The sequence below is a fragment of the Petaurus breviceps genome, unplaced genomic scaffold (assembly GCF_028583685.1).
Source record: "Petaurus breviceps papuanus isolate PSGF00001 unplaced genomic scaffold, PetGlider_PUasm1.0 90849, whole genome shotgun sequence".
Taxonomy (NCBI): Eukaryota; Metazoa; Chordata; class Mammalia; order Diprotodontia; family Petauridae; genus Petaurus; species Petaurus breviceps.
The window spans coordinates 6,365,298-6,391,174 of NW_027187361.1; the positions used below are offsets into that span (position 1 = coordinate 6,365,298).

General features: G+C 37.7%; 1 protein-coding gene and 1 long non-coding RNA gene across 4 annotated transcripts in view; both read left to right on the forward strand.

Moving 5' to 3' along the window:
• NLGN4X (neuroligin 4 X-linked) overlaps positions 1-25,877 on the forward strand; it is a 482,117-nt gene that overhangs the window by 362,128 nt on the left and 94,112 nt on the right. The gene's annotated exons all lie outside the window — the stretch shown is intronic.
• Positions 2,473-3,649, forward strand: LOC138149669 (uncharacterized). Its single transcript, XR_011165389.1, has 2 exons — positions 2,473-3,390; positions 3,555-3,649. It is a non-coding gene; the product is annotated as an uncharacterized lncRNA (long non-coding RNA).

Below are 25,877 nucleotides of genomic sequence, written 5' to 3' on the forward strand. Positions count from 1 at the left end.
TCTCTCTCTCTGTCTCTCTCTCTCTGTCTCTCTGTCTCTCTCTCTCTCTCTCTCTCTCTCTCTCTCTCTCTCTCTCTCTCTCTCTCTCTCTCTCTCTCTCTCTCTCTCTCTCTCTGTCTCTCTCTCTCTCTCTCTCTCTCTCTCTCTCTCTCTCTCTCTCTCTCTCTCTCTCTGTCTCTCTCTCTCTCTGTCTCTCTCTCTCTGTCTCTCTCTCTCCAGTTGGGATTAAGACTTGCCCAGGGTCACAAAGCTACTAAGTGTCAAATGTCTGAGGCAGGGTTTGAGCTCAGGTCCTCCTGACTCAAGGGCCAGTGTTCTATTCACTGTACCACCTCCCTACCCATGGTGGTATCTCTTTATTGAAATTATTTGTAATACTTTTATATATTTTCTAATTAATCTGAGCCATATTATAAAATCATTTCCCTAATCTAGGGGACTGATAGTGGCAAAAAGGAAAGTGAGGGCCTGAGGGTGGGGAGCAGAAATAATATAGAGGATAGTTAAATCATGGGTGTACCTATTCCTGAAAATATGATATATGGTCCATATAACCAAAATGTTAAGCCTTCATTCCTGCCAGTGTTGAGGGCCTCTCTTTTGTAAAGATGAACCTTTTAGAATTTGAAGAGGAGGTTAAAAATATTTCCAGAAAAAAAAAACAACAAAAAAAATGAACACAAAGTACAAAGAATGACCTACAAAAACAGTTGAAAAAGAGGCATAGCCAAGATAGCTGAGTAATGGCAGCAACTCACCTGAGCCATCCAAAATTCCCTTACAAACAATGTCAAAGTAACACCTTAAAATTAATTCTGCAGCAGTAGAACCAATGAAAAGATGGGATAAAACAGTTTTCCAACCCAAAGCGACTTAGGTCAACAGGAAGTCTGTCTCACCATCGTGAGAGTCAAGCTCAGTCCAGTGCCATTTGTACCCCAACAAGCCAGCAGTAAGTGTTGGGGGCAACTGAATCAAAGTCAGTGACTTTTGGAGCACTCAGCCCACAGATGATAAGGGGGTCAGAGAACTGGTCATAAGGAGATTACAGGGGACCATTTGTTGGCAGGAGGAGCAGAATTCTTTTATATTGCTCATATATGCAGGTCCCAGGAGGGGAAACACTAGCAGGAATGGGGACCCAGGACACACTTCCAGGGTACAAAAGAATGCCTGTGTTTGCTCACAGACCAGAACATATGCCAGGAAAGCAGTGCTCACACCTCTCCTTAGATCATACCACCTTGGGAGAACTGGAAACTTACATACCCCCAGAACTAGCTCTGAAAAAAGGAACATAAAAAAGCCTAAAGCGTGGGACAATGCCTCTTCCACCTTGGGAGCAGTCTATAATTTTAACATAAAATTAAAAATCAGGAAGTAAGCTGGAACAATGAGCAAACAGCAAAAAAAGAAACTGATCATATAATTACTATGATGACAGGGAAAATCAAAACACTAACTCAGAGGAAGACAACAGTGTCAAAAAGCTACATATAAAGGCTCAAAGAAAAACGTGAATTGGTCTCAGGTTGCAAAAAATAATTTCTGGAAGAGCTTACAAAGGATTTAAAAAATCAAATACAAGAGTTAGAATAAAAAATGGAGGGAAAATGATAGTAATACAAAAAAATCAACCCCTCGGTAAAGGAGGCACAAATAAATACTGAAGAAAATAACATCTTAAAAAAATAGAATAGACCAAATGGTAAAAGAGGCACAGAAATCCACAGAAAAGAAAACTCCTTATAAAGCAGAATTGACCAAATGAAAAAAAAATGTACAGAAATTCACTTAAAACTCATTAAAACACACATATAGCCAAATGAAAAAGGGGTACAAAAGATCACTTAATAAAATAATTCCAGGGCAGAGGCAAGATGGTGGAGTAAAAGCAGGGACTTGCTTGAATTCCTACTCCAATCACCTCCAATACCTGTGAAATATCACTCTAAACAAATTTTAGTGCTATAGAACCCACAGTGATAGAAAGAAACAAATGTCCTGCTGATGGCAGCGTGGCAGGCCAACAGGAAGGGTCTGTGGCAATGGAGTAGTGCACACCCAGACCAATTGCACAGACTGGTCAGAGCAGACTATGCAGCTGTGGTAGTTTATAGACTTGTTAACCCATAAACACCAAAGAGATAGTAAAAGGTCAGTAGGGAACCCTGTGGATCCTGGGTGAGAGAAGAGCACAGTCCAGTCCATGCCCCAGGGCAGCAGAGGTGACAGCTGCTGCAACTGCTGCTGCTTCTGACTCCAGGCTGACAGATCCTAGGGGGACCAAGTGACTGCCCAGAGGGCATTTGCAGAAATCCCTCTGTGGGCACTGAGGCAGAATTCTCTTGCTTTGTCCTGCTTGGATTTGGGCCCCAGTGCTGGGTAGTGGTTCTGGGGTGAGGAGCGTTGTTGTGGCAGAGCTTGTTGAGGCTGTAGAGAGAAAGTCCTCCTCACAGTTCTGAGGCAGGTGCCTGTGATAGTAATGGCAATTAAAGATTCCCCTGTATTGGCTTGGTTTTCAAATTGATTGTATTAAAACCCAGAGTTTGTTAATCCCACCTGTGGGATGGGCTTGTTGATGTGAAAAGAAAGTCCTGAAGTAGGAGGAGCTGGTGATGTAGATTTGGAGAGACAAGAGAGAGGCGGAAGTTCTTTTTGGGAAGCAGCACCTCGTGGAGAGGAGAGACTAAGAGATTGCTGGTGGCCGCTTTGAATTGCCCTGGACTTTTGAGACCTGCCCCCTGAGCTGCCAAGGACTGAGGAGACATGGCTGTTTTGCTGGTACTTTGTCTGTCTGTTTTGATGTTATTTTGCCAGATTTGTCCACTGGTGAAAGACTGTCCTGTTGAAGAAGTCCTGGAACCTGGCATTTGGTTAAGAAGGCCTGAGACTGTCCTGCAGACAGAGAGTGAATACTGTCCACTGGTGAGGGACAGTACTGTTGTTGCAGGGGTCTGGAGACTGTCCGGCAGACAGAATGAATACTGTCCACTGGTGAAGGACAGTGCTGTTGTTGCAGGGGTCTGGGAGCCTTTCTGTTGGTTCAGAAGCCCTGAAGAAGGATTTTCTTGTTGTATGTTTACAGAAATCCTGGGAGAGGGCTTTGCTAATGTGTTCAGGGGTTCTAGGACTGTTCTACAGACAGAGGATAAATTCATGAAGGGACTGGCAATGTATCTTATGGCCTTGCTAAGCCTTGTCTCTCCAGGAACTAAGATTGCTGAGAACTTGCCTCGTGTCAAGATGAAGAAAAGACCTCCATTTGGGTATTAAGTGCTGTGTTTAAACTTGATGTAACTCTGGGGTAGATTCAATTGTGATCCAGGGGTGGGGAACTTTTGACCTTTTTGTGTTCTATGGTTGAGCAAATGAATGTATTTTACTTATGTTTGGAAACTAATCTCCATTTGAGAAGAGGGGCTTTGTGGTGGACTTAATTAAGGTATAGCCTAGGGGTGGAGAAGTATTTGGAACAGAGACTTTGTAATTGATTGAATGATTGGAAAGTCCTGGGGTGGGGTAGGCCTTGGAGATGATTTAATCACACTTAGTAAATGCTGTATTTTGAATGATGTCATGTTTTGATCTTCTCTGTTCTGGGTTTGTTACTGAATAAAATAGAGAGCACCTATGCTGGTATTTTGAACCTGGGAAGTTGCCTTTCCTTGGCATTACATTACAGTGCCTGGAAAAAAAAACTGACAACAGCTGCACAAAACCTGAGAAATTTGGGACACAGCACTCTTCACTCTGCAAGCAGAGTTTTACCATGGCAAAGACCTCAAAAATAAAGTAATTGACTGACAAGATGAGCAAACAGAGGAAGTGCAATCAGACCATAGAATTCTTTTTGGGGCACAGAGTATCAAAACATAGAACCATAAGAAGACAACAAAGTCAAAACTCCTGCATCAAAAGCCTCCAAGAAAAATATGAATTGGTCACAGGCCATGGAGGAGCTTTAGAAGGATTTTGAAAATCAAGTAAGAAAAGTAGAGGAAAAATTGGAAGAGGAATCAGAATGATGCAAGAAAATCATGAAAAACTATTCAACAGCCTGATTGACGAAAATAACACTTTAAAAAATAGACTAACTCAAATGGCAAAAGAGTTCCAAAAATCCAATGAGGCGAAGAATGCCTTAAAAAGTAGATTTGGTCAGATGGAAAAGGAATTTCAAAAACTCACTGAAGACAATAATTTCTTCAAAATTGGGTTAGAGCAAATGGAAGCTAATGACTTTATGAGGAATCAAGATACTAACAAAAGTGAAAAATAGAAGGCAATGTGAAATATCTCATTGGAAAAACCATTGACCTAGAAAATAGATCCAGGAGAGATAATTTGAAAATTATTCGGCTACCTGAAAGCCATGATTAAAAAAAAAAGAGCCTAGACACCATCTTTCAAGAAATTATCAAGTAAAATGGCCATGTTATTCTAGAACCAGAGGGAAAAATAGAAATTGAAAGAATCCATCAATCACCTCTTGAAAAAAGATCCCCAAAAGAAAACTCCTAGGAATATCATAGCCAAATTTCAGAGTTCCCAGGTCAAGGAGAAAATATTACAAGCAGTCAGGAAGGAACAATTTGAGTATTGTGGAAAAACAATAAGGATAACACAAGACCTAGCAGCTTCTACATTAAGGGAAAAAGGGCTTGGAATATGATATTCCAGAGGTCAAAGGAGCTAGGATTAAAACCAAGAATCACCTACCCAGTAAAACTGAATATAGTGCTTCAAGGGAAAATATGGTCATTCAATAAAATAGAGGACTTTCAAGCATTCTTGAGGAAAAGACCAGAGCTTAACAGAAAATTTGACTTTCATATACAAGAAGCAAGAAAAGCATGAGAAGGTAAACAGGAAAAAGAAATCATAAGGAACTTATTAAAGTTGAACTATTTACATTTCTACATGGTAAAACAATAATTGTAACTCATGAGACTTTTCTCTGTATGAGGATAGTTGAAGGGAAAATATATGTGTATATGTGTATACATACATGCATATGTATGTATAGGAGGCTATGTGTGTGTACATGTGTGTATGTGTATATGTGTGTACATGTATATATAGACAGAGGGCACAGGATGAGTTGAATATGAAGGGATGATGTCTAAAAAATAAAGAGGTGAGAGAGGAATATATTGGGAGGAGAAAGGGAGACATAAAATAGGGTAAATTATCTTCCATAAAAGAGAAAACTGTTACAGTGTAGGGGAAGAGCAGTAAGGTGAAAGGGAATGAGTCAACCTTACTCTCATTGGATTTGGCTTAAGGAGGGAATGACATACACACTCAATTGGGTATCTTACCCTACAGGAAAGTAGTGGAGACAGGGATTAGAGGGAGGATGATAGAAGGGAGGGCAGATTGGGGGAGAGGGTAGTTAGAAGCAAGCCCTTTTGAAAAGGGATAGGGTCAAAGGAGAACATAGAATAAGTGGGGGATAGGATAGGATGGAGGGAAATATACACAGTATAACTATTATGGAAATGTTTTGTGTAACTGAACGTGTACGACCTATAATAAATTGCTTGTCTTCCCAGTGGGGTTGGGTGAGGAGGGAGGAAGGGAAAGAATCTGGAAATCAAAATTTTAAGAACAAATGTTAAGAATTGGTTTTTACATGCAACTGGGAAATAAGATATATGGTCAATGGGTATAGAAATCTATCTTGCCTGACAAGAAAGTAATGGTGGGGAGGTATTGGGGAGGACATAAGAGAGAACAGATTGGGGGAAGGGGTATTCATTATGCTTGCTATCTTGGGGTGGGGGTTAAGGGAGAGAGAGGGAGAAATTTGTAACTCAAAATCTTGTGCAAGTAAATGTTGAAAACTAAAAAAAAATAAATTTATTTTTTTAAAAAAGAAAATAATTTCTTAAAAAATAGAATTGGGAAAATTGAAACTAATGACTCCATGAGATCTCAGGAAGCTATTAAAAAATCAAAAGAATGAAAAAATACAAGAAAATATGAAATATCAATTTGGAAAAACAACTGACTTGGAAAATAGATTGATGAAAGAAAATTTAAGAATTATTTGACTCCTGGAAAGCCATAATAAGAAAATAACCTAGGTAATATCTTTCAAGTAATTATCAAGGAAAACTGCTCTAATATCCTAGAACCAGAGGATAAAATAGTAATTAAAAGAATCCACCAATCACCTGTTGAAAGAGATCCCTAAATGAGAACTCTCAAGAATATTATTGCCAATTCCAGAGCTCCCAGTTCTAGGAGAAAATATTTCAAGCAGCTAGAAAGTGTACATTCAAATGTTTGGAGCCACAGTCAATATCACACAAGATTTAGCAGGATCTACATCAAAGGAAAGAAGGCTTGAAATACGATATTCCAGAGGGCAGAGGAGCTAGGATTACAACAAAGAATCACATACCCAGCAAAACTGAGTATAACTCTTCAGGGGGAATAATGGATATTTAATGAAATAGAACACTTTGAAGCCTTGCTGATGAAAAGACCAGAGCTGATTAGAACATTTGATTTACAAATACAAAATTCAAGAAAAGTTACATGAAAGAGAAATTATAAGTGGTCCAATAAGGTTAAAATGTTTACATTCTTATATGGGAAGATAGTACTTGTAACTCTTAACAAATTTATTGTTATTATGGCAGTTAGAAAGAGTATACATAGACAAACGGGCATGAGTGTGATTTGAATATAATATCCATAAAAAATAAAATTAAGGGGTGAGAAAGACAGATGCACTACAAGAAGAGGAAAGGGGGAGGTTGAATGGGGTAGATTTTCTGATATAAAAGAAGAAGGAAAGAGCTTTTTTAGTGGAGAGGAAGATGGGGTGTCAGGGAATGCATGAACCTAACTCTCAATTGGATGAGAGAATAATACATATAGTCAGTTGAGCATAGGAATCTATCTTACCTGACAGGGAAGTAAGAAGGAAGGATAAGGGGGGTGGCTGATAGAAGAAAGAGCAGATTAGGGAAGGCAGTGGTCAAAAGCAAAACACTTGAGGATAAACAAAGTGAAAGGAAAGAGAGAAAAACAGGCAGGGGGGAAGTAGGATGGAGGGAATTACCCAATTAGTAATATAAAGGTGAATGTGTATGGAATGAACTCACCCATAAAAAGAACATGGATAGCAGAGTGGATTATATAATTTAGACATACAATCAGTAAATTAGGGTAGCACATAATACTTTATGTGTCAGATCTATGGATATAGGAAGAATATATGACCAAAGAAAAGATAGAGACCATTACAGGATCTAAAACTGATTATTTTTATTGCATTAAATTAAAAAGCTTTTGCGCAAACACCACACCAATACAGCCAAGATTAGAAGGAAAGCAGATGTGTGTGGGGGGCTAGGTGGGCTTTAGACTATTAAAATTTGATAAAACCCTCATTTCTCAAATTAAAAGAACTGAGCAGAATTTATAAGAAGACAAATCATTCCCTAATTGATAAATTGTCAAAGGATATGAACAGATGAAAGCTAACTATAGTTATATGAAAAAATGCTCTGTTACTAATGATTAGAGAAATACAAAGTGAAACAACTCTGAGATACCACCTCACATGTATTAGACTGAATAATGTGAAAGAAAAGAAAAAATTACAAAAATTGGAGGGGATGTTGGAAATCTGAGTCATTAACGCACTGTTGGTGGAGTTGTGAACTCATCTAACCATTCTGGAGAACAATTTGGAACCGTGCCCAAAAGGCTATAAAACTGTGTACACCCTTCAACCCAGAAATAGTACTACTAGGTCTGCAGCCCAAAGGGATTAAAAAAAGGAAAGAACCCATGTGTACAAAAATATTTATAGTAGCTCTTAGAAATTGAGAGAATGCCCATAAATTAAGGAATGATTGAATAAGTTGTGGTATGTGATTATGATTGAGTGCTGCTATGCTAAAAAAAAAAGTGACAAGCAGAATGCATTCAGAAAAACCTTTAAAGAAATATATGAACTGGTGCAGTGAAGTGAACAGAACCAGGAGAACGCCGTACACAGTAGCAGCAATGTTTTATAATAATCAACTGTCAATGGCTTAGGTATTCTCAGCAATACAATGATATAAGACAATTCCAAAGGATTCTGGAGAAAGAACTGATGGAGTCTGAATGCAGATCAAAGTATATACAGTGCTACATAAATAATGTTAATATGTGGTTTTCTAATTCAATACGCAGCCTTCAGGAATCCATTTTTATTTGGTGTTGACATTATTACCTTGCATCTTACATTTTTATTGTGCCTTACCATTTTCAAAGCCCTTTCACATATATTATCTCATTTGCAATCATAGTTGGTGTTGATTTAGTGCTTTAAGGGTTGCAAATATTTTTACGTATTTGATTCGTTTTGTATATTTGACTCATTTGAAACTCACAGCAATCTGGTGAGTTATGTACCATAGTATACTAATATTCCTATTTTTGAGATGAGGAAACTGAGGTTCAGACACCAAGTATTTTGACCATTCTCATGCATTTAGAATATATTATGTTCATAATTCAGCCTAGTCTCTCCTGACTATAGTCATAGTACTTTCTACTATATCACACCCTGCTCACTTCAGTCATGTAAGGTAGGATAGTCATTAACCCATTTTACAAAGAAGGAAAGAGAAAACCCAGAGAGGTTAAGTCACTTTCCATTTACATGGATAGTAGATATCAGAGGTAGTCCTAGAACCAGGTCTTCTCACTCCTTCCCTGGTGAATTTTCCATTACATTTCTTTGCCTTCAAGAAGAATAAACCACTCCATAGGCAAGAGGAAGACAGCATTTATCCAGAAAGGGAAATTGTGCCAATGACAGGTACAGACTTCGGCAGCTCCATAATTTTTCCCATGGCTGGTCCCAAGGGTGGGTCTAATGAAAATCCAGCATTGGTTGTCCAAGTAAGGTGATAATATAATCCTTCTTCTCTGTTTTTATTTGCTAGGTTTTCATAGCAGTTGTTATCTATAGGGAAACATTGAGTACATTGGCAATAGGCAAATGTTAAATGTCTTTGTCTGGAGAGAGAGGAGGGAAAAAAAATGAGTGGGGGCGGCTAGCAGAAGGGAAGGAATGGAATTGTTAAATATGAACAGATGTATTACAAGTTACTACTGGCCAAAAGGAACTTTGGGGAGGCCTAATTATCTTTGAAAAACTTTTTCAAGACTGCCTTAATATGAATTTTGAGACTTTAATGTTGTCGACAAAAGTCACAAATAGTCTTGGTTGCCCTAACACATCTTTTCAGGCTATAGCAAAAACCTATTTAATATAGTTTATGCTGCCCTGAAAACACACTTGTCCTATATTTTAATGTATCTAGGATAAATGATTCCATAATTTGCAATAGAAGCTTCTTCACCATTATGCAAATGTGTGTCACAAATATATACTACTAATTGTAGTGGAAATTGTACTTTTATGCTACAGTTCAAATATACCTCTGAAGTGAACTGTTAATAGCTGTTCCTAATAATAGTAATCATTTTAGAAGGCAATTCCAAGTCTGAATTTCTTCCATCTTTACCCAGACCACTTAAAATAATATATTTCCAAAAATGAATGTCATTATTTTCTTTTCCTACAATGTGTCTTATCTCAAATTTTTCTTCACCAGTTAGACATTGGTGTTTAGGAAATGCTTATAGAATGAATGAGTAAATGAACAAACAAATCGAATGAATGTTGATTTCAGTGAGTCTCTGTTTCACTCCAACTCATATATTAGACTCAGAGGAAAGGTAAAACAAGAGTCAAACAGATTAATGTACATTCTTTAGTACAGTAGTTGAACAATTCAGCTAACTAGAACTAGTGCACTGTTTGCTTGCATCTCTCTAAAATATCCTAAGTTTTTTTAGATCATTCAGATTACTGTAGCAAATTTAAGCACATATATGATGAATTTTCTTATACAACTCTATAAGCTGAATAACATAAGTGTTATGGATTAAGATGGCCCTAAGTTTTTGGGATGTCCTACATATATGGTCATATCCTAGATATTATTTACCTATTATAAACTGCTAGAAGACAATCTCTTAAAATATCTTTCTTTTTTTTAGCAGAAAGCAAACCACATCTTACTTTGCTTTTCTAGATATTATATTTGCATAATTCATTAATATGAATTGCAGACTGTAATTTAACCCACTTATTAAGTCAGTTTCATTTTCAAAACTTTATGATATACTGATTATAAAATGCACCATATTACAATATACAGATTATATGGCCCTTAACCCTTTCAAAGTAATCTCATAAAATTCACTTAGAAGGTATATAGGTCACTAAAAAATTTTTTAAACAGAAATACATTTAGACAAAAACCTTCCCAGTGTCACTATAAATGAGATTAATTAGCAGAATCAATCAATCATCAAGTATTTATTAAGTGTCCACTATGTTCCAGGGAAGGCTTTTTTTTTTAATAAGTGAATGAATGAATAAAAAAAATCATTTACTAAACTTTAATTTTGAGCCAATCCCTGTGCTTATCTCTAGGATTTTAAATATAAAAGCTTCTTACTTCAAGGAACATTTTAACGAAGGAGACAATATATAAAAGAGAAGGACGTCTAAGGAAGAATATTTTTGTTCAGAAAATTTCCTGTATGATAAACAGAGCCATAACAGAATAGATTGTCATACCCTATCCAGGAACAGTGGCAGAATGGATGTGGTCTTCCTTGTTTAGGGTTCCAAAACTGGAGAGGCAGGGATTGAAAGGGTATACAAGTAATTGCAGGGTGTTGGCTAGGCTATGCAGTGGTGTTTAAAGAGGAGAGACTGACGTGAAGCGTGGTGTCTGGAGATTTTCAGAAATAGTATTCTGTTATCAGGGTAGGAGGGCCTTGTAATAGAAGTCACACCAACACATGGTCTTTGATGTGGGCAGCATTGTATTTATTTAGTTGGGCAATGGGAGTGATATTTGGTAAGTAGGGAATGAAGTAGGCAGAATGGCCGGATTCGTCTTAAATGGCAGGTTGTTCTAAACAAAGAAGGAAGCACCCTGTTGGCACAATAAAAGATTCACCAATATGGAAATACATCCTGGTCAACTATTTCTAGAGCACTTTCTCCTCTGTTCAGTGCTGGGTAGATATAAGTCAAATTCTCCCTCAAGTTCTCCTTTTTGTTTTCTTCCCTTGTGGCTGGATTAAGTGTTGATGTTAATTACTAGTGCCATTCCTAGTTGCCTGTTGGCTGGCCTATGGGTTTATGAGAAATTCACTCAAAGAAAATTTTCTTTCCATTTCTTGATGTGTTTTCTTCTGTTCCCCAGAAGCCCAGGGCTTATTACTCTTTTTTTCCCATGGAGACCATTTTTCATATCCAGGCCTGGCCCGTGGCAAAACTGTGAAATACAAAAATTGTCATATCTCTGTTTTGTCCTTTCTCCATTCTTCATGTTCCAGAATCCAAGGCTTGACCTCTCTTACCTGGTACCCTCAGCTGCCAACTCTCAGGATGTATCTCCACCAGGGAATATCATCTAGGTCTGATGTATCTCATCCTTTAAGTCATATGTTTCCCCTTAACTGTTCTAACATGCCTTTTCATTTTGGTCTTAGAGGGATCAAGCCTCTGCTTAGTTTTCCAGCTCATTAGTAGAAATTTTGAAAATGCCAGGCCATAGCAGGTAGGTGGTGAAAATATTCTGGGAAGTTCCTTACATCAAGTTGTTCAGACAGTAAGCGAAATTTACCTACACATGAGGTTGGCCCTGTCTGCTTCTTAAACTCATTTCCTTTTACGTAATCAAACACCCCCATCCCTACCAGATAATTTTTCTATTGTTGTCCAAATGGCTAAATGCTTATATAATCATTTATATTTTCTTATTGTTGATCTGTATATGTCATGACGTATTGTAAATCAATTGCCTAGTACAAAGGAATTAGGATAAGGACTTATGCTGTGATTTCATTGGAAATCTTAGGTGAGGAAAGTTGCCTAGGAGCATTGAGAAGTTAAGTGATTTGCCCAGGTCATTAAAACTGTCTGTGTCCTGGTTCTAAGGCCTCTTCTTTATCCACTCTCTATGTTACTTCTTTCTGTGATGATGGACTATTAATAATTTTGTCTTGTAAAAAGCTCCAGTTGAAATTTTGAATTACTTTCATTCCCTGATTGATCTCCTTTAGATCTGTGGCCTCTTTCGTCTTTCATGTGCCTAACACAGGATCCCTAGTGCTATAGTCATTACTATTGCTCAGTTGAATTCTATAAGTATAGAAGTCCTATATGGATATGACTGAAAATGAATGTCTATCTATCTATCTATCTATCTATCTATCTATCTATCTATCTATCTATCTATCTATCTATCATCTATCTCTATCTATCTATCTATCTATCTATCTATCTATCTATCTATCTATCTATCTATCTATCTATCTATCTATCTACCTATCTATAATTTTTAAAATAATGTCTTAATTTCTTACTGAGCAATTTCACTGAAAAACTGATCAATCTTCCTTAACCCTGTGCTAGGTCATTTTAGGAGAAACAAAAGATGATATAGCTAAAAGAAGAGTCAGAAAGCTTACAAATACTTACAGTGCAACCATTTCATTTCACAGGTGAAGAAAATGAATTGCAGAGTAGTTAAGTGACTTATCCATAATCATTAGTTCAATAATTGAACTAGAACCCAGTTTTCCTTATCACTGTTCTTTGTGTTTTCTCTTAAATCATGTCTAACCTAATATAATCAGTCAAGTCAACAAGCATGTATTAAAAGGCCTGTCAATGTGCTAACTACTAGAGGCACAAAAATTTGAATCAGAGTAAAAACCTTTGTTTGGGGGAAAAGTGCTACTTGAGGTTCATAAGACTTACTGTAGATTGCCTCTGCTTCAGACCTGCTTGCTTCTCCCTATTGATACCCTGACTCTGCTCCTTTTCTGTAATCATCTAAAGCTGGGGTATTATATTCTAGAATCTTGCATTTTGTATCTATACTTGAAATTGCAGCCTTCCTCCTGGACACTCCACAGAATTTTTCTGTCTATGACTTTAGCAATGGGAAATTAATCAAACAGCTTCCAGGAAGCCTACATCCTTGCTATCAAAGTCATTATTTTCATCTGTATCACAGATATATGATTGTGTTAAGGACAAAGAACCCAACTCCTCACGCCAAGACTGATGGAAGTGAAATGTAACTGAATGTGCTAATTTCAGAGAATGACCTATTACAAGATTATCATTTAGATTCCCTTTTTCCTTCTTCTATTGACTGAATAAAAAACAATAAATCAGCAAGCATTTATTAAATACCGACTGTGTGTCCAATACCATGTTCATCATGCCTGAGACTCTAGGAGCTTCCATGGTTGTAATTTAAATTATCCCTCTCCTTGTTCAGTACAGTGCCTGGAACATAGTAGATGCTTAATAAATATTTATTGAATTGAATTGAAAAGAATTAGTTTATGTTGATTGTGCTCAGCTGACCTGTGGGTATTTCATTTGGGGCATATCTTCTCTTATACGAGCTAATATATTCCTATAATAAAAGCTACTGCTTTTAAAATCACTGGAGGGTCATTTCTTTTTGGGAAAAGTCTCCAGTCAATCAATATTCATTTGTTAAAAAACAGCATCTGCCAGGTGCCGTACTAGGCACTGAAGATTCAAAAACAAAAATGAAACAGTCTCTGTAATCAAGGGGCTTGTGTTTTATTGGAAAATGTCCTAAAGAAGCTGTATCAGACTGAGATAACTAATAAGCATACTATGCAAAATTGTGCATGTTTTTGTGGCTTCTTAGCCTATGTGAATACTATTAAAGAACACTTTGATAGTTCAAAGAATTTATTATTCCATCAATGTAATTTAAAGTCATAGATCATAATCCCATCCTTAGGTTCTTATATATGTTATTATGATTTTTCTCTGTATTATCATGTAAATAAACAGGGTTCTACTCAATATAATAGGCGTCTTCCATTGCACCTCTTGATATTGTGTGGATACTAACAAATTATACAGGCTGTACAGGTTGACCATAGTTTTTCTCTTGATCTTACTACTTCAAAGCTCATCTGCTTTCCTGTTCCTAAATCTCTCTGATATTGTTAATGACACTTCACTTGAGCTGTTCTTCATTGACAAGAGATAGCAATCTATTCATGACCATTATGAATACGACATCTAGTTGGTACAGTGAGCACAGCCTGGGATTTGAAGGCAGGAAGATTTAAGTTAAAATTGTGCCTGAAGTACGTAACTGTGTTACCCTTTACAAGTCACTTGACTTCTCTTTCAATTTTGTCATTTGTGAAATGGGAATTATAATAGTATCTACCTTACAAGGGTTTTGTGAAGATCGAATGAATTAACATAATTTAAATCACTTTTAAAAACTGTCTTATAGATGAAAGCTGTTATTGTTATTTCTATTACTGTTATTATTAGCAGTAGCTTCTCAGTCTGTTTTGGGGATACCTATAATGATTATTATTCCATGACCCAAAGACAACAGCATCACCGGAATATTGATATGAAAATGGTTTGCTTTTGTTTACAGAAAAGCCTGGACTTATTACAAAACACTGAAAATTTTCTCAGAGAATACTTAATCCATTCTCCATTTCCTATTCAATGCTCTGTCTAGTTCATTGTTAAGCCAAGAAAAATACACAACGTGATGGATTCCATCAAAGGATGTCTGTCCATTGCATATCAGTATGAACAATAGGCATTCTTCATCCTCCGGACTTTTCTGTGTTGGACAGTTAGACAAGACTCTTGAATGATTATATATGTCATTTAGGAGCCTCTGCAATACTCTAGGGATTGGTGAAATAAGCACAAAGTCAACACAGATGTCTGTTTAGAGACCTATAGTATCTATAGGGGATCTTTTCCCTGTTGGGCAGGATGGGAAATGGTCATGTGCCTTGTACATCCCTAAACTCTAATTATCAGAGCCTTTGTGACCACAAGGAGACATCGTGCTATCTAAAGGGAGAATTTAAGATCTCCTAGAATCCTAGAAATGGAAGAGATCTTAAAGAACACCTAGTTGACCCCATACCTGAAGTATGAATCATCTGCCTAAGAATGAAAAGCTGCTCATTCAACTGATTACTAAGGCCAGGAAGGGTGAAGACCTGCTTTGATTCATGAAGGAACTATACTGATGAAATCATAAGTCATCAGCCTTAGGAAGTATGACTACATTTACAAAATCACTATCAAGAATGCTAGTAATTGTGGGTAGCTAGGTGGCGCAGTGAATAGAGCACCGGCCCTGGAGTCAGGAGGACCTGAGTTCAAATCCTGCCTCAGACACTTAACACTTGCTAGCAGTGTGACCTTGGGCAACTCACTTAACCCACATTGTCTAGCCTTCTCCCCTCCAAAAGAAAGCAAAGAAAAAATGCTACTAATAAAAACTATGTACCTCCCGACTCCTTGCTTCTTCACTGAATGCCCCCCATGCCTGAAATGGTCTCCTTTTTCACCTCTACCTTGTAACACCCACTTTCTGCAAGAGACCTTTTCTTGCCTCCCAATCTTCACCCCACTCACCCTCTCCCCACCCTTTCTGGGGCCTAACCTCTCAGTACAGAACTTTTTCCTGGGACCTCTTCTCTTCTCCCTCTGTACTATTTCACTCAATGATATCCTCAGTCCCCTTAGTTTCAGTGCCCTGTGCCAGTGATTACCATATATTAGCAAAATATTAGCAGATCCAGCCTTAAGCTCTCTCTTAACCACCAGATGTTTATCTCCAGCTGCTTTTTGGATATCTTGAAATATGTGTCCTATAGATATTTTAATAGGTCCAAAATTGAACTCATTTTCTTTCCATCCCAAACCATTCCCTCCTCTGAATTTTTCTATCAGCATTGAGGGAATCGTCATCCTCCATCCTCCAAGTCAACCAAGGTGTCATCTTTGATAAGTCACTCTCTCACTCCCCATATAAATTGTATTTCCAAGTCCTGTTGACTTTGCTTTGTTATATCACTCACACATTGTAATGTCATGTCAAGCAAAGGCAACTTCCCAAGATTCAGAATACCAGCATAGGGGCTCTCCATTTTATTCAGTGACAAACCAAGAACAGAGAAGGTCAAAACATGACATCATTCAAAATACAGCATTTACTAAGTGTGATTAAATAATCTCCAAGTACTACCCCACCCCAGGACCTTCCAATCATTCAATCAATTATGAAGTCCTGGTTCTAAATACTACTTTACCCCTAGGCTGTACCTTCATTTAGTCCACCACAAAGCCCCTCTTCTCAAATGGAGATTAGTTTCCAATCTAAGTAAAGTACATTCATTTGCTCAACCATAGAACACAAAAAGGTCAAAAGTTCCCCACCCCTGGATCACAATTGAATCTACCCCAGAGTTACATCAAGTTTAAGCACAGCACTTAATACCCAAATGGAGGTCTTTTCTTCATCTTGACAAGAGGCAAGTTCTCAGCCATCTTAGTTCCTGGGGAGACAAGGCTTAGCAAGGCCACAGGATACATTGCCAGTCTCTTCATTAATTTATCCTCTGTCTGTAGAACAGTCCTAGAACCCCTGAAAACATTAGCAAAACCCTCTCCCAGGATTTCTGTAAACATACAACAAGAAAGTCCTTCTTCAGGGCTTCTGAACCAACAGAAAGGTTCCCAGACCCCTGCAACAACAGCACTGTCCTTCACCAGTGGGCAGTATTCACTTTGTCTGCAGGACAGTCTCCAGACCCCTGCAACAACAGCACTGTCCTTCACCAGTGGACAGTATTCACTCTCTGTCTGCAGGACAGTCTCAGGGCTTCTTAACCAACAGCCAGGTTCCAGGACTTCTTCAACAACAGGACTGTCTTTCACCAGTGGACAAATCTGGCAAAACAACATCAAAACAGACAGACAAAGTACCAGCAAAACAGCCATGTCTCCTCAGTCCTTGGCAGCTCAGGGGGCAGGTCTCAAAAGTCCAGGGCAATTCAAAGTGGCCCCCAGCAATCCTTCTCAGTCTCTCTCTCTGCCTCCACAAGGGTGCTGCTTCCAAAAAGTTCTTCTGCCTCTCTCTTGTCTCTCCAAATCTATGTCACCAGCTCCTCCCAGTTCAGGACTCTCTTTTCACATCAACAAGTCCATCCCACAGGTGGGATTAACAAGCTCTGGGTTTTAACACAATCAGTTTGAAAACCAAGCCACTACAGGGGAATCTTTAAATGCCATTACTATCACACACATATCCGCTTCTCTCCTCTGACCTAGACTACACTGGTCTATACCCTCATCACCTCATGCCTTTTTACTTTGTCTCCCTATCTCAAGTGTTTCCCCACTCCAGTCTATCCTCCAGGCACTTATCAAAGTGATGTTCCTAAAGCATATGTTTGCTCATCTCCCTCCCTTCTCCCCTCATTTCAACAAACTGCAGTAGTTACCTGTTATATCCACAATCAAATAGAAATCCCCACATTTGGCAGTCAGAGGCTTTCATGACTTGGCCCACTCCCATCTTTTCAGTCTTTACACCTTACTCACCTCCACATACTCTGAAATACAGTGATAGTGGCTTCCTTCCAGTTGTTCTCCCAAGATATTCATCTTCTAACTCCAGGTACATTGACTGGCTATCACCCATACCTGGAATTCTCTCCCTCCTCCTTGCTACCTCTGGTTTCCCTGGCTTCATTCAAGGTCCAGCTAAAATACCACCTTCTATAAGAAGCCTTTCCTAATCTCCCCTAATGATACTACCTTCCCTCTGAAATTACCCCTACATCCCAATTTATCATATATGTAGCGTGTTTGTACATCATTGTTTTCATGCTGTTCCTCTAATTAACCCATGAGTTTCTCAAGGGCCAGGACTGTAGTTTACCTTTGTATCCACAGTACTTGTGTAGTGCCTGACACATAGTTGTTTTTAATATATGCTTTTGGTGACAGTTGACGAAACCCTTCTTCTGACTGGAATCTGAGTTGGATATCCTTTGTGATAGTGAAAAATATCATGAACACGCATGTACCTTCCTAGGCTTTGCTTCTTATTAATAACCAAAAGATCATTGAATGTAGTTAAATCTGTTATTATATCTGGTAAGTAATCATGTATAAACAAACACGAGACACTTTGTTGGAGCAAAGCCTTTAAGGTAACAATTTGCTTTACCTTCAGGCTGCTTCATGGTAACTGAAAAAGGTAAACATGAAAAGTATATGGCATTCTTTAGAACCTGATTCAATAATTGCCACCAAAGAAAATGAAGTTCTGTTAAGGGTCTGATCTTTCCCAGGACAGAAGTACTTTCCCTCTGGATCAATACAAGTTTTATTTCCTAGGAAATTCATATTCATGGGCTCCTTAGAATATTTTTTGTTGTTGTTTAGTCATTTCAATGTGACTTTTATTTGGGGTTTTCTAGGAAAAGATACCGGAGTAGTTTGCCATTTCCTTCTCCAGTTCATTTTACAGATGAAGAAACTGAGGCAAAGAGAGTTAAGTGATTTGTCCAGGGTCACATGGCCAGTAAGAGCCTGAGACCAAATTTGAACTCAGGTCTTCCTGACTCTATCTAATGTGTTTACCTAGTTCCTCCAGAGCATTTATTAGGGAAAAAAAAAAACAAGCAAACAACTAACTACTGTCTTAGAAACTAGTTCTACAGTTGATTAAAGTTTGTTATACTTATTCATAGTGTATGAGTTTAAATGAATGAATGAGTAAATGAATGAATAAAAAATGAACATATTAAATATTAACTATGTGTCAAGCATTGTTTAAGTGCTGGAGAAACAAATACAAAAGCTAAGATAGTTCCTGAATTCAAAGAGGTTACAGTCTAATAGGGGGAGACAGCACAAATAGGGGAGTGGTAGCCAGGAAGGGATATTTTCATTTAGAAAGTTATAGGGAAGGTGAGTAGAGCAGAGGGAAGTAGACTGATATACACCCCTTTGGAGCAATGCCAGAGTTAATGCAATTATTATTCTAGAGTTGGAAAGGGGGTGGGAAATGGCAAAGGTAGACTTCCAGGGGCATGGTGATTGATAAAAATCTGGGGAGTTAAGTATGGCTAGAAATGGGACCTAGACATAGCAAGTGATTGAGACAACCACTAGCAACAACAGTGGGGACTCATGGCTGGAGTTCTGGGCCCGAAAAGGTTAAGTCCCCCAAGCCTTGGTTATTGGAGATGACCCAGCATACCAACTGTGGATAAAATAAGCAAACCGTTTCTGTGTTTTCTTGCTAATAAAGAAATAGAAAAGATCTCTTGTGGAGTTAAGTGGATTGTTGCACTACAATGAAGTTATTTTAAGCTAGAGCCTAAGGTGTTGCCAGATGGTAAGTATTTGATGTATGTCTAATAGATTTTGCATTTGGGAAATAGTTGAATGCAGGATAAGTGGCCCATTTCAGACCATACCCCTAGAAGCATTTGTCCTTCAGCTTTTCTTGGTAGTTTATGGGATACTATGCAGTTAATACATACCTCTAATATTTTGATATGCTTTTTGTCTCTTGGTATGATGTTTCAAAGGTTTTTTTTTTCTTTTAAAACACAAAGTCCATCTTAAAAAGAGTTGAAGCAGTTCTGAAGGAAAAGATATTTATGATCGCTATTCTATTTTTCCCTCCTAGGACCAAGCTTTCACTTATAGTATCTCTAGTAAATAGAGTCATCTGGTAATGTGGGGTGTGTATTTCATAAAGAAGGGATAAAGATAAATTAGCAATAATAGGTAAGTTTGGGTCTACACAGTTAGTTACCCAGATAATTCAAACTAAACATTGATTTTTTTTTCTCAGTTGTTCAGATAATTGCAGGACAAGTGGGGTTTGGAACTGCTTTTTTCCCACAACAGCTATCTCCTGAGCCCGTTATCCCTGGAAATTGGCCAGCACTTCACAACACTTGCTGCTGTGCTACCCTGGCATAAATCACAACTTTATCAAGTTGAACAGAGCAGATGGCAGTTAGCCACAGGAGAGTTTCAACAGACTATTCAACTGGCAACAGTGCCTTTACTATCATTCAGATCCGTGTTGCATGAAAAAAGGATTGGGCTCGCCACCCCAAGTCCTGCCTTGTGCCTACAAAAGGCACTAACCATTCTTGGTAGCACATTTAGACATCAGGCTCACGAAATATACCAGTTTGACCCTTCTACTTGGTTCTAGATTTAGATTTTGGATTTCCTCACTTATGTTCCTCATATACCCAGTCACTGTTTGGGTAGTACTTCTTTGAAATTTTTATGTAATCCTTAAAACATCTTGATCAGCATTAAAACAACAATAACAACAATTTCTTGTTTGTTTGTTTTTTAAATCTAAGGTGTAAACTTGGCTATTCCCTTTTCAGCAGTGTAGAGACAATATTTTTTCATAGGGTTCTTCAAAATAGCAGCTCCAATACTTAAAAGCAAATAAAGTAGGTCCTTCTGAATTATTTGGATGACCAAAAAATAGTTCTAACTCACACAGAGCTTTTTATTATTGGGATTATAATTCTTCTTAAAGCAAATTTTTCATATTAATGCTTCCAAAATACATCAGTATTTTTTTGGATAAATTATTTTCAAAGCACCTTCTCTATAGCTTCAGCTAGGACTTTTTAATCCTCTCATTCCATTATATATGTCTTTGGCATATCTAATCCCCATGGTTCTACTTCATCTCTTTCTCTCTGGGTAAGGACTAGATTGTTGGGATGTGACAAGTTCATAGAGATCAACTTGTTCCCTTCCTAAAAAACAAACAGGCTAATTTATTTATTTATTTATTTTAACAGTGCCTAAATCTTTATTTTCATAACCAGCAGCCAGGTGGCTCAGCGAGTAAGAGCACCGGCTCCAGTGTCAGGATGACCTGGGGATCAAATCTGGGCTCAGATAATAAACAGGCTAATTTAGCAGGCATTGACATTATATAGAAGAAGATGTAATCCACTGGATATTCTATCCACAAAAATATAATTCCTGCCTTACCCTAGGAAATTCTTGAAGGATGGGAGATTTTGGAAACTATTCAAGGCTAGTTCTAGAATCCCTAGTAGCTTAAAGCACTTCAGAAATGGGGGCAAACTACTCCCATCCCAGTCTTCTCTTTGATTTGATTTTCCAAGATCTACTTTGAGGCTTTCCTATCTAACTCATCCTCATGTCAGAGATGCTCATGAAAGGAAGAGCTGGGATATTCTTTGGTTTTTAAAAGGAAATTGGAGAAAATCTATGTCTGGTCTTCACCACCAGCCTATTAAAACCAGGTCTCTGCTTAAAAACCTTGAATCAGCAACCCTCAGTCCTAATTTTTGTTGTTCAATTGTTTTTCAGTTGTGTCTGACTTTCTGTGACCCCATTTCAGATCTTCCTAGAATAGTGTCTAATTCTTTGTGACCACATTTGGAGTTTTCCTGGTAAAGACATTGGAATGGTTGTCCATTTCCTTCTCCAGCTCATTTTACCGATGAGGAAACTGAGGCAAACAAGGTTAAGTGACTTTCTCAGGGTTACACAACTAGTAAGTGTGTGAGGCCAGATTTGAACTCAAGAGTTGAGTTTTCCCAACTTCAATCCTGGTATTCTATCCTCTGTGCTACCTAGCTGCCCCATCAGTTTAAATTATATTTAAATTCCTTAGAGTTATATATCAAAATTCCTTAGAGTTACATATAATTTTAAAAATCGAGAGTCTTCTGGAAGAACACCCTATACCAAGTTTTATCTATCATCCACTATTCAATAAAGGGAATGGTGTATGTTGGTGGGTACATGGGAAAAATTGCCTTTCTTTTTTAGCTTCCTTGTATTCAGCACAACGCTCCCAGCAAGATCAAACAGTCCAACTTTTTCTTAGACAAGTTAAGTGGGACTTTCAGGCAGATACACTTTAATCATCCTAGTTATTCACACCATAGAGGGATAGGAAAGGGGCAGTAACCCAGCACTCCCTTTGCCTATAGTCAAGGGGAATACCTAATGCTTAACGAAAATAACTTGCTAAATCAAGGAGCTTTTAGACAAGAAATGATTTAATACTGCTCATATGAGTATGAGACATGCTCATATGTGTCTCAGTGTTGTGAGGAAAGAGATTTGTAAGTCAAGCACTATATAAATATGAGTGGTTATTATTTTCCTATTCTAGCTCTCTCTATTCTGATGTGATTTGGAATTCAGTTGATCGTAGGGTGGGGAGGAAATAGGGTTGACAGAACAAGTAACAATTTGTCTTATTGTATTCTTTTCAAATTCTTTCCCAGAAAGCCTTTACTCTGTTATTCTGATAACTATAACAGCTGTTACTTGACTACAAATGCCAAACTCATAGAAATATCACTATCAAAGTTTTCAACAGTATGAAGAGCAGTGGCAGAGAATTACAAGAGACCAAACCACAAGTTTGGTATTCTGCCTTAGGCCTTTAATAGATCTATAACCACTAGTAAGCCACTTAATCTGGCTGAGACTCAATTGGCTCATCTGTAAAATTGGGATAATAATATCTGTGGTAATTACCTCCGAGGAGCATTATGATGCTCAAAAGAGATTTCATGTTTTATAATCCTTAATGTACTATAAATGACAAATATAATTTTTATTTTTGTTACCCTTGTCAAATGCCTGAAGGATTCATGATGTTGATCATATGGGAATTCTTTACGGAGATACAGAAAGTGTCTCTGTGGTGACTAAGTAAATAAGTCTTAGGGATCAAGTTAATTGCCTTATTTCTTGAGATACAAAAGTAGTAAGCGCTAGCAACAAGACCTACTAATTAGCTAGCTAGATGCAGTAAAGTGCTAGTCTTGAGTTCTCAGAAAGACTTCCCTTGAAAATATGCTTCTGATGATAGCTTACTATCTCAAAATTTGATTCCAATTAAATATTGATTCCAATCATTCACTCAATGAACATTTATGACCAATCACACAGTACATTCAAAGCATTAATTTCATATTCTATGCCTCTTACCATTTGGAGAGGGGAAAGATCCTAAGATACACAATTTCATATAAAGCCTGGTTAAATATTATCCTTTTATTATTTTAATCATCACATTTTGGTGCTTAAAAGGAAGTTTAGAGATCTATCTCACCCTTTTCATTTAACAGAAGAAGAAACCAAAGTCCAAACCAACTGTCCAAGATTGCATAGGTAATTGGGAAAGATATGCAAGTGAACTTGAATTATTTGACTCCCAAGTCCATGCTTTATACCACATCTTTACTTACACTCTAGTTTGACTGAGCTAAACATAATCTAGAAATAGTAACCGAATCCTAGATATCAGAAGAATTGTGCTTTTGTCTTGGCTCGACCAGGTTATTGCCATGTGACTTTGTCTAGTTTACCCCAATTCATGAGGTCTAAATTTGTATGTTCCTAAAAATTGGGATAACCTCCCTATAATTTCTCTATGTGGTGAAACCAAAATGTGAACAGAGAAATGGATAGGGCATTGGACTCAGTCAAAAAAACCTAGGTTAAATCATGCCTTAGAAATATATTTGCTGTGTGAGCCAGGACAAAACATTTAACCATTCAGTTTAAGTTTTCTGATAAGTATAATAATAATAATAATAATAATAATAGCTCAAAGGTTAATCCTTATAAGGTAGTCATGAGGATCAAGTGAGCTAATGTAGGCAAAATGTTTTGCAAATCTTAAAGCAACATATGTTTCAGCTATTGTCATTATTTGGTGTTGCTATTTTTATTTTTTTATGTGAAAAAAATTTTTGGAAATTAAGAAGTATTGGATTTAACTGGAATTTGCCAATATTTATTCTCTTAAGCTTTAGGAACCTGTGGAACTGAGATTGGAAGCTCCCTGGACAGGGGAAGAAAAGGAGATAAATGTCTTACAAGGTTACAAAGTCAGTTACAGTGCAAACGCAGAAGGGTATAGATGCAGGGGTGGAGAACTTGCAGCCTCAAGGTCACATGTGGCCTTCTAGGTCCTTGGATATGGCCTTTTGACTGACTCCAAGTTTTACAGAACAAATCCTTTTATCAAGAGATTTTGTTCTGTGAAATTCCGATTCAGTAAAAGGGCCACACTGAGGACCTTAGAGGACCATGTGTGGCTTCAAGGTCACAGATTCCTCATCCTTGGAGAGTCATTGGCTAAAGAGAAAAATAAACTGTTCTCTCTGACCCTCAGTCTTATGTTGGCAGGGCCAGTATTTCCCAACCCCTTCTTTCAGACATCCCAGGAATATAACTTTTCCTTAAATCACAGTATGCTAAGCTGTTCCTTAAAGGGTAAGGAACGGACACTTTAATCAGTTTAGGGAGGGAAAAAGGGTACAGGGTGTTACCCTAAGACCATTGCCTTCAGGAGAAACTTTCTTTTACTTACACTTATTAAACTTCTCTGTCCCCAGGGGAATTCAGCACAGTCAGATTCATTTTCATCTTTGCTTTTAGGAAGTTTAATAATATATGCCATTGATTAAAAAATAATATCTGATTTACTCTCAACTCAAAACTGGTAGAACCCCAATGATTGAAAAGATAATTTTCTTCTCTTTCTGTGTAGAGTAAATCATATCCTCCCTCAAAATTGCCCTTCAGCAAATGAAATACATATGACCTTATAAAACATTGGATTGACCACAGTTTTAAATCAGTGCTAGCTCTATTAATGCTGACTAGGTAGAAAGAAAAACAAAATATCTTTTAAAGAAACAGAGTTAAGCTTTGTACTGGATATGCGCTCTCCTGGAAGGGAGGAGGAAGAGAAGAGAAGAAGAGAGGAGAAGGGAGGGGAGGGGAGGGGAGGAGAGGAGAGAAATGTCAGTATTGTCATTATCAAGAAACCAGAAAAAGGGTAGGGGAGAAAATATGAAACTCAAAATCTTGTGAAAATGAATGTTGAAAACTAAAAATAAATTTTAAAATTCTGAAAAAAAGAAACAAGAACAAATTCATTGCTACTCTGGATCAGCTCCTTGTGATCCTTGTTGCGGCAAGCACCCCAGCGTCCCCAACACAGGTTCTTAAATCTGCCTTGATAAAGGAAAGCAACTCAAAATGGGTTAACAAGCTTACTTTAATCAGTCAAACATATGTATCGTTTACCTAGTTCAGGGGAAAAAGGTCAGCACCCAAAACTTCAGAATATACAGACAGAATTATCAAGACAGAGAAACAGATCAAGTAGACAGTTTCCAAACTGTCCAACCATTACATCCATACCAAATCAACATCTGGGTTTTTCAAAGCTGGGGGGCTCTCAGCAATGGCTTCCCAGAGTCTCATCTGATCAAATCACAGAACACTTCTCAAAGTGAGCCCCAAAACAAAGCCTCAAATCAGGGTTTATATAGCCTTCTCCTGGCTCAGAGAATGTAACAACCTTCTGGACCCACTGTCCAATCAAAAAGTATCTACTGAAAAACAAGCCTCCCAACCCCAGGCTCCAGGTGCACTTTAGCCTAAGGGCAGGGAAGATGTTAAAAATTTACATGCCCATTACAATCCTGCATTGCTCAGCTTACAGACTTTTTTTCCTCAAAGCTGGACAGTGTCTCCTATCTTCAGAAGACCTTACATATTCCAGTGTGTATATGATGCCATAACATACTTTCTCTCCCTTGCAGCTCCCCTACTTCCCTAAAGCTTCTACTCTGTTCTTGTATATTCTTTCTCTAAAATAATTTAATTTACTCATAGTTATGCTGTACATAGTTTACTGCAAAGGTTTTGGTCAGATTGTCCTCTAATAATTATGTGTGATTTATAAAATCATAAACATTTTATTAAAATTTATAAAAAATAAAACCAGTGTTTAGTGACAAGATAGGTGGTGAAGTGGATAGAGTGGTGGCCTTGGAGTTAGAAAGCCAGGAGTTCAAATCTAGCATAA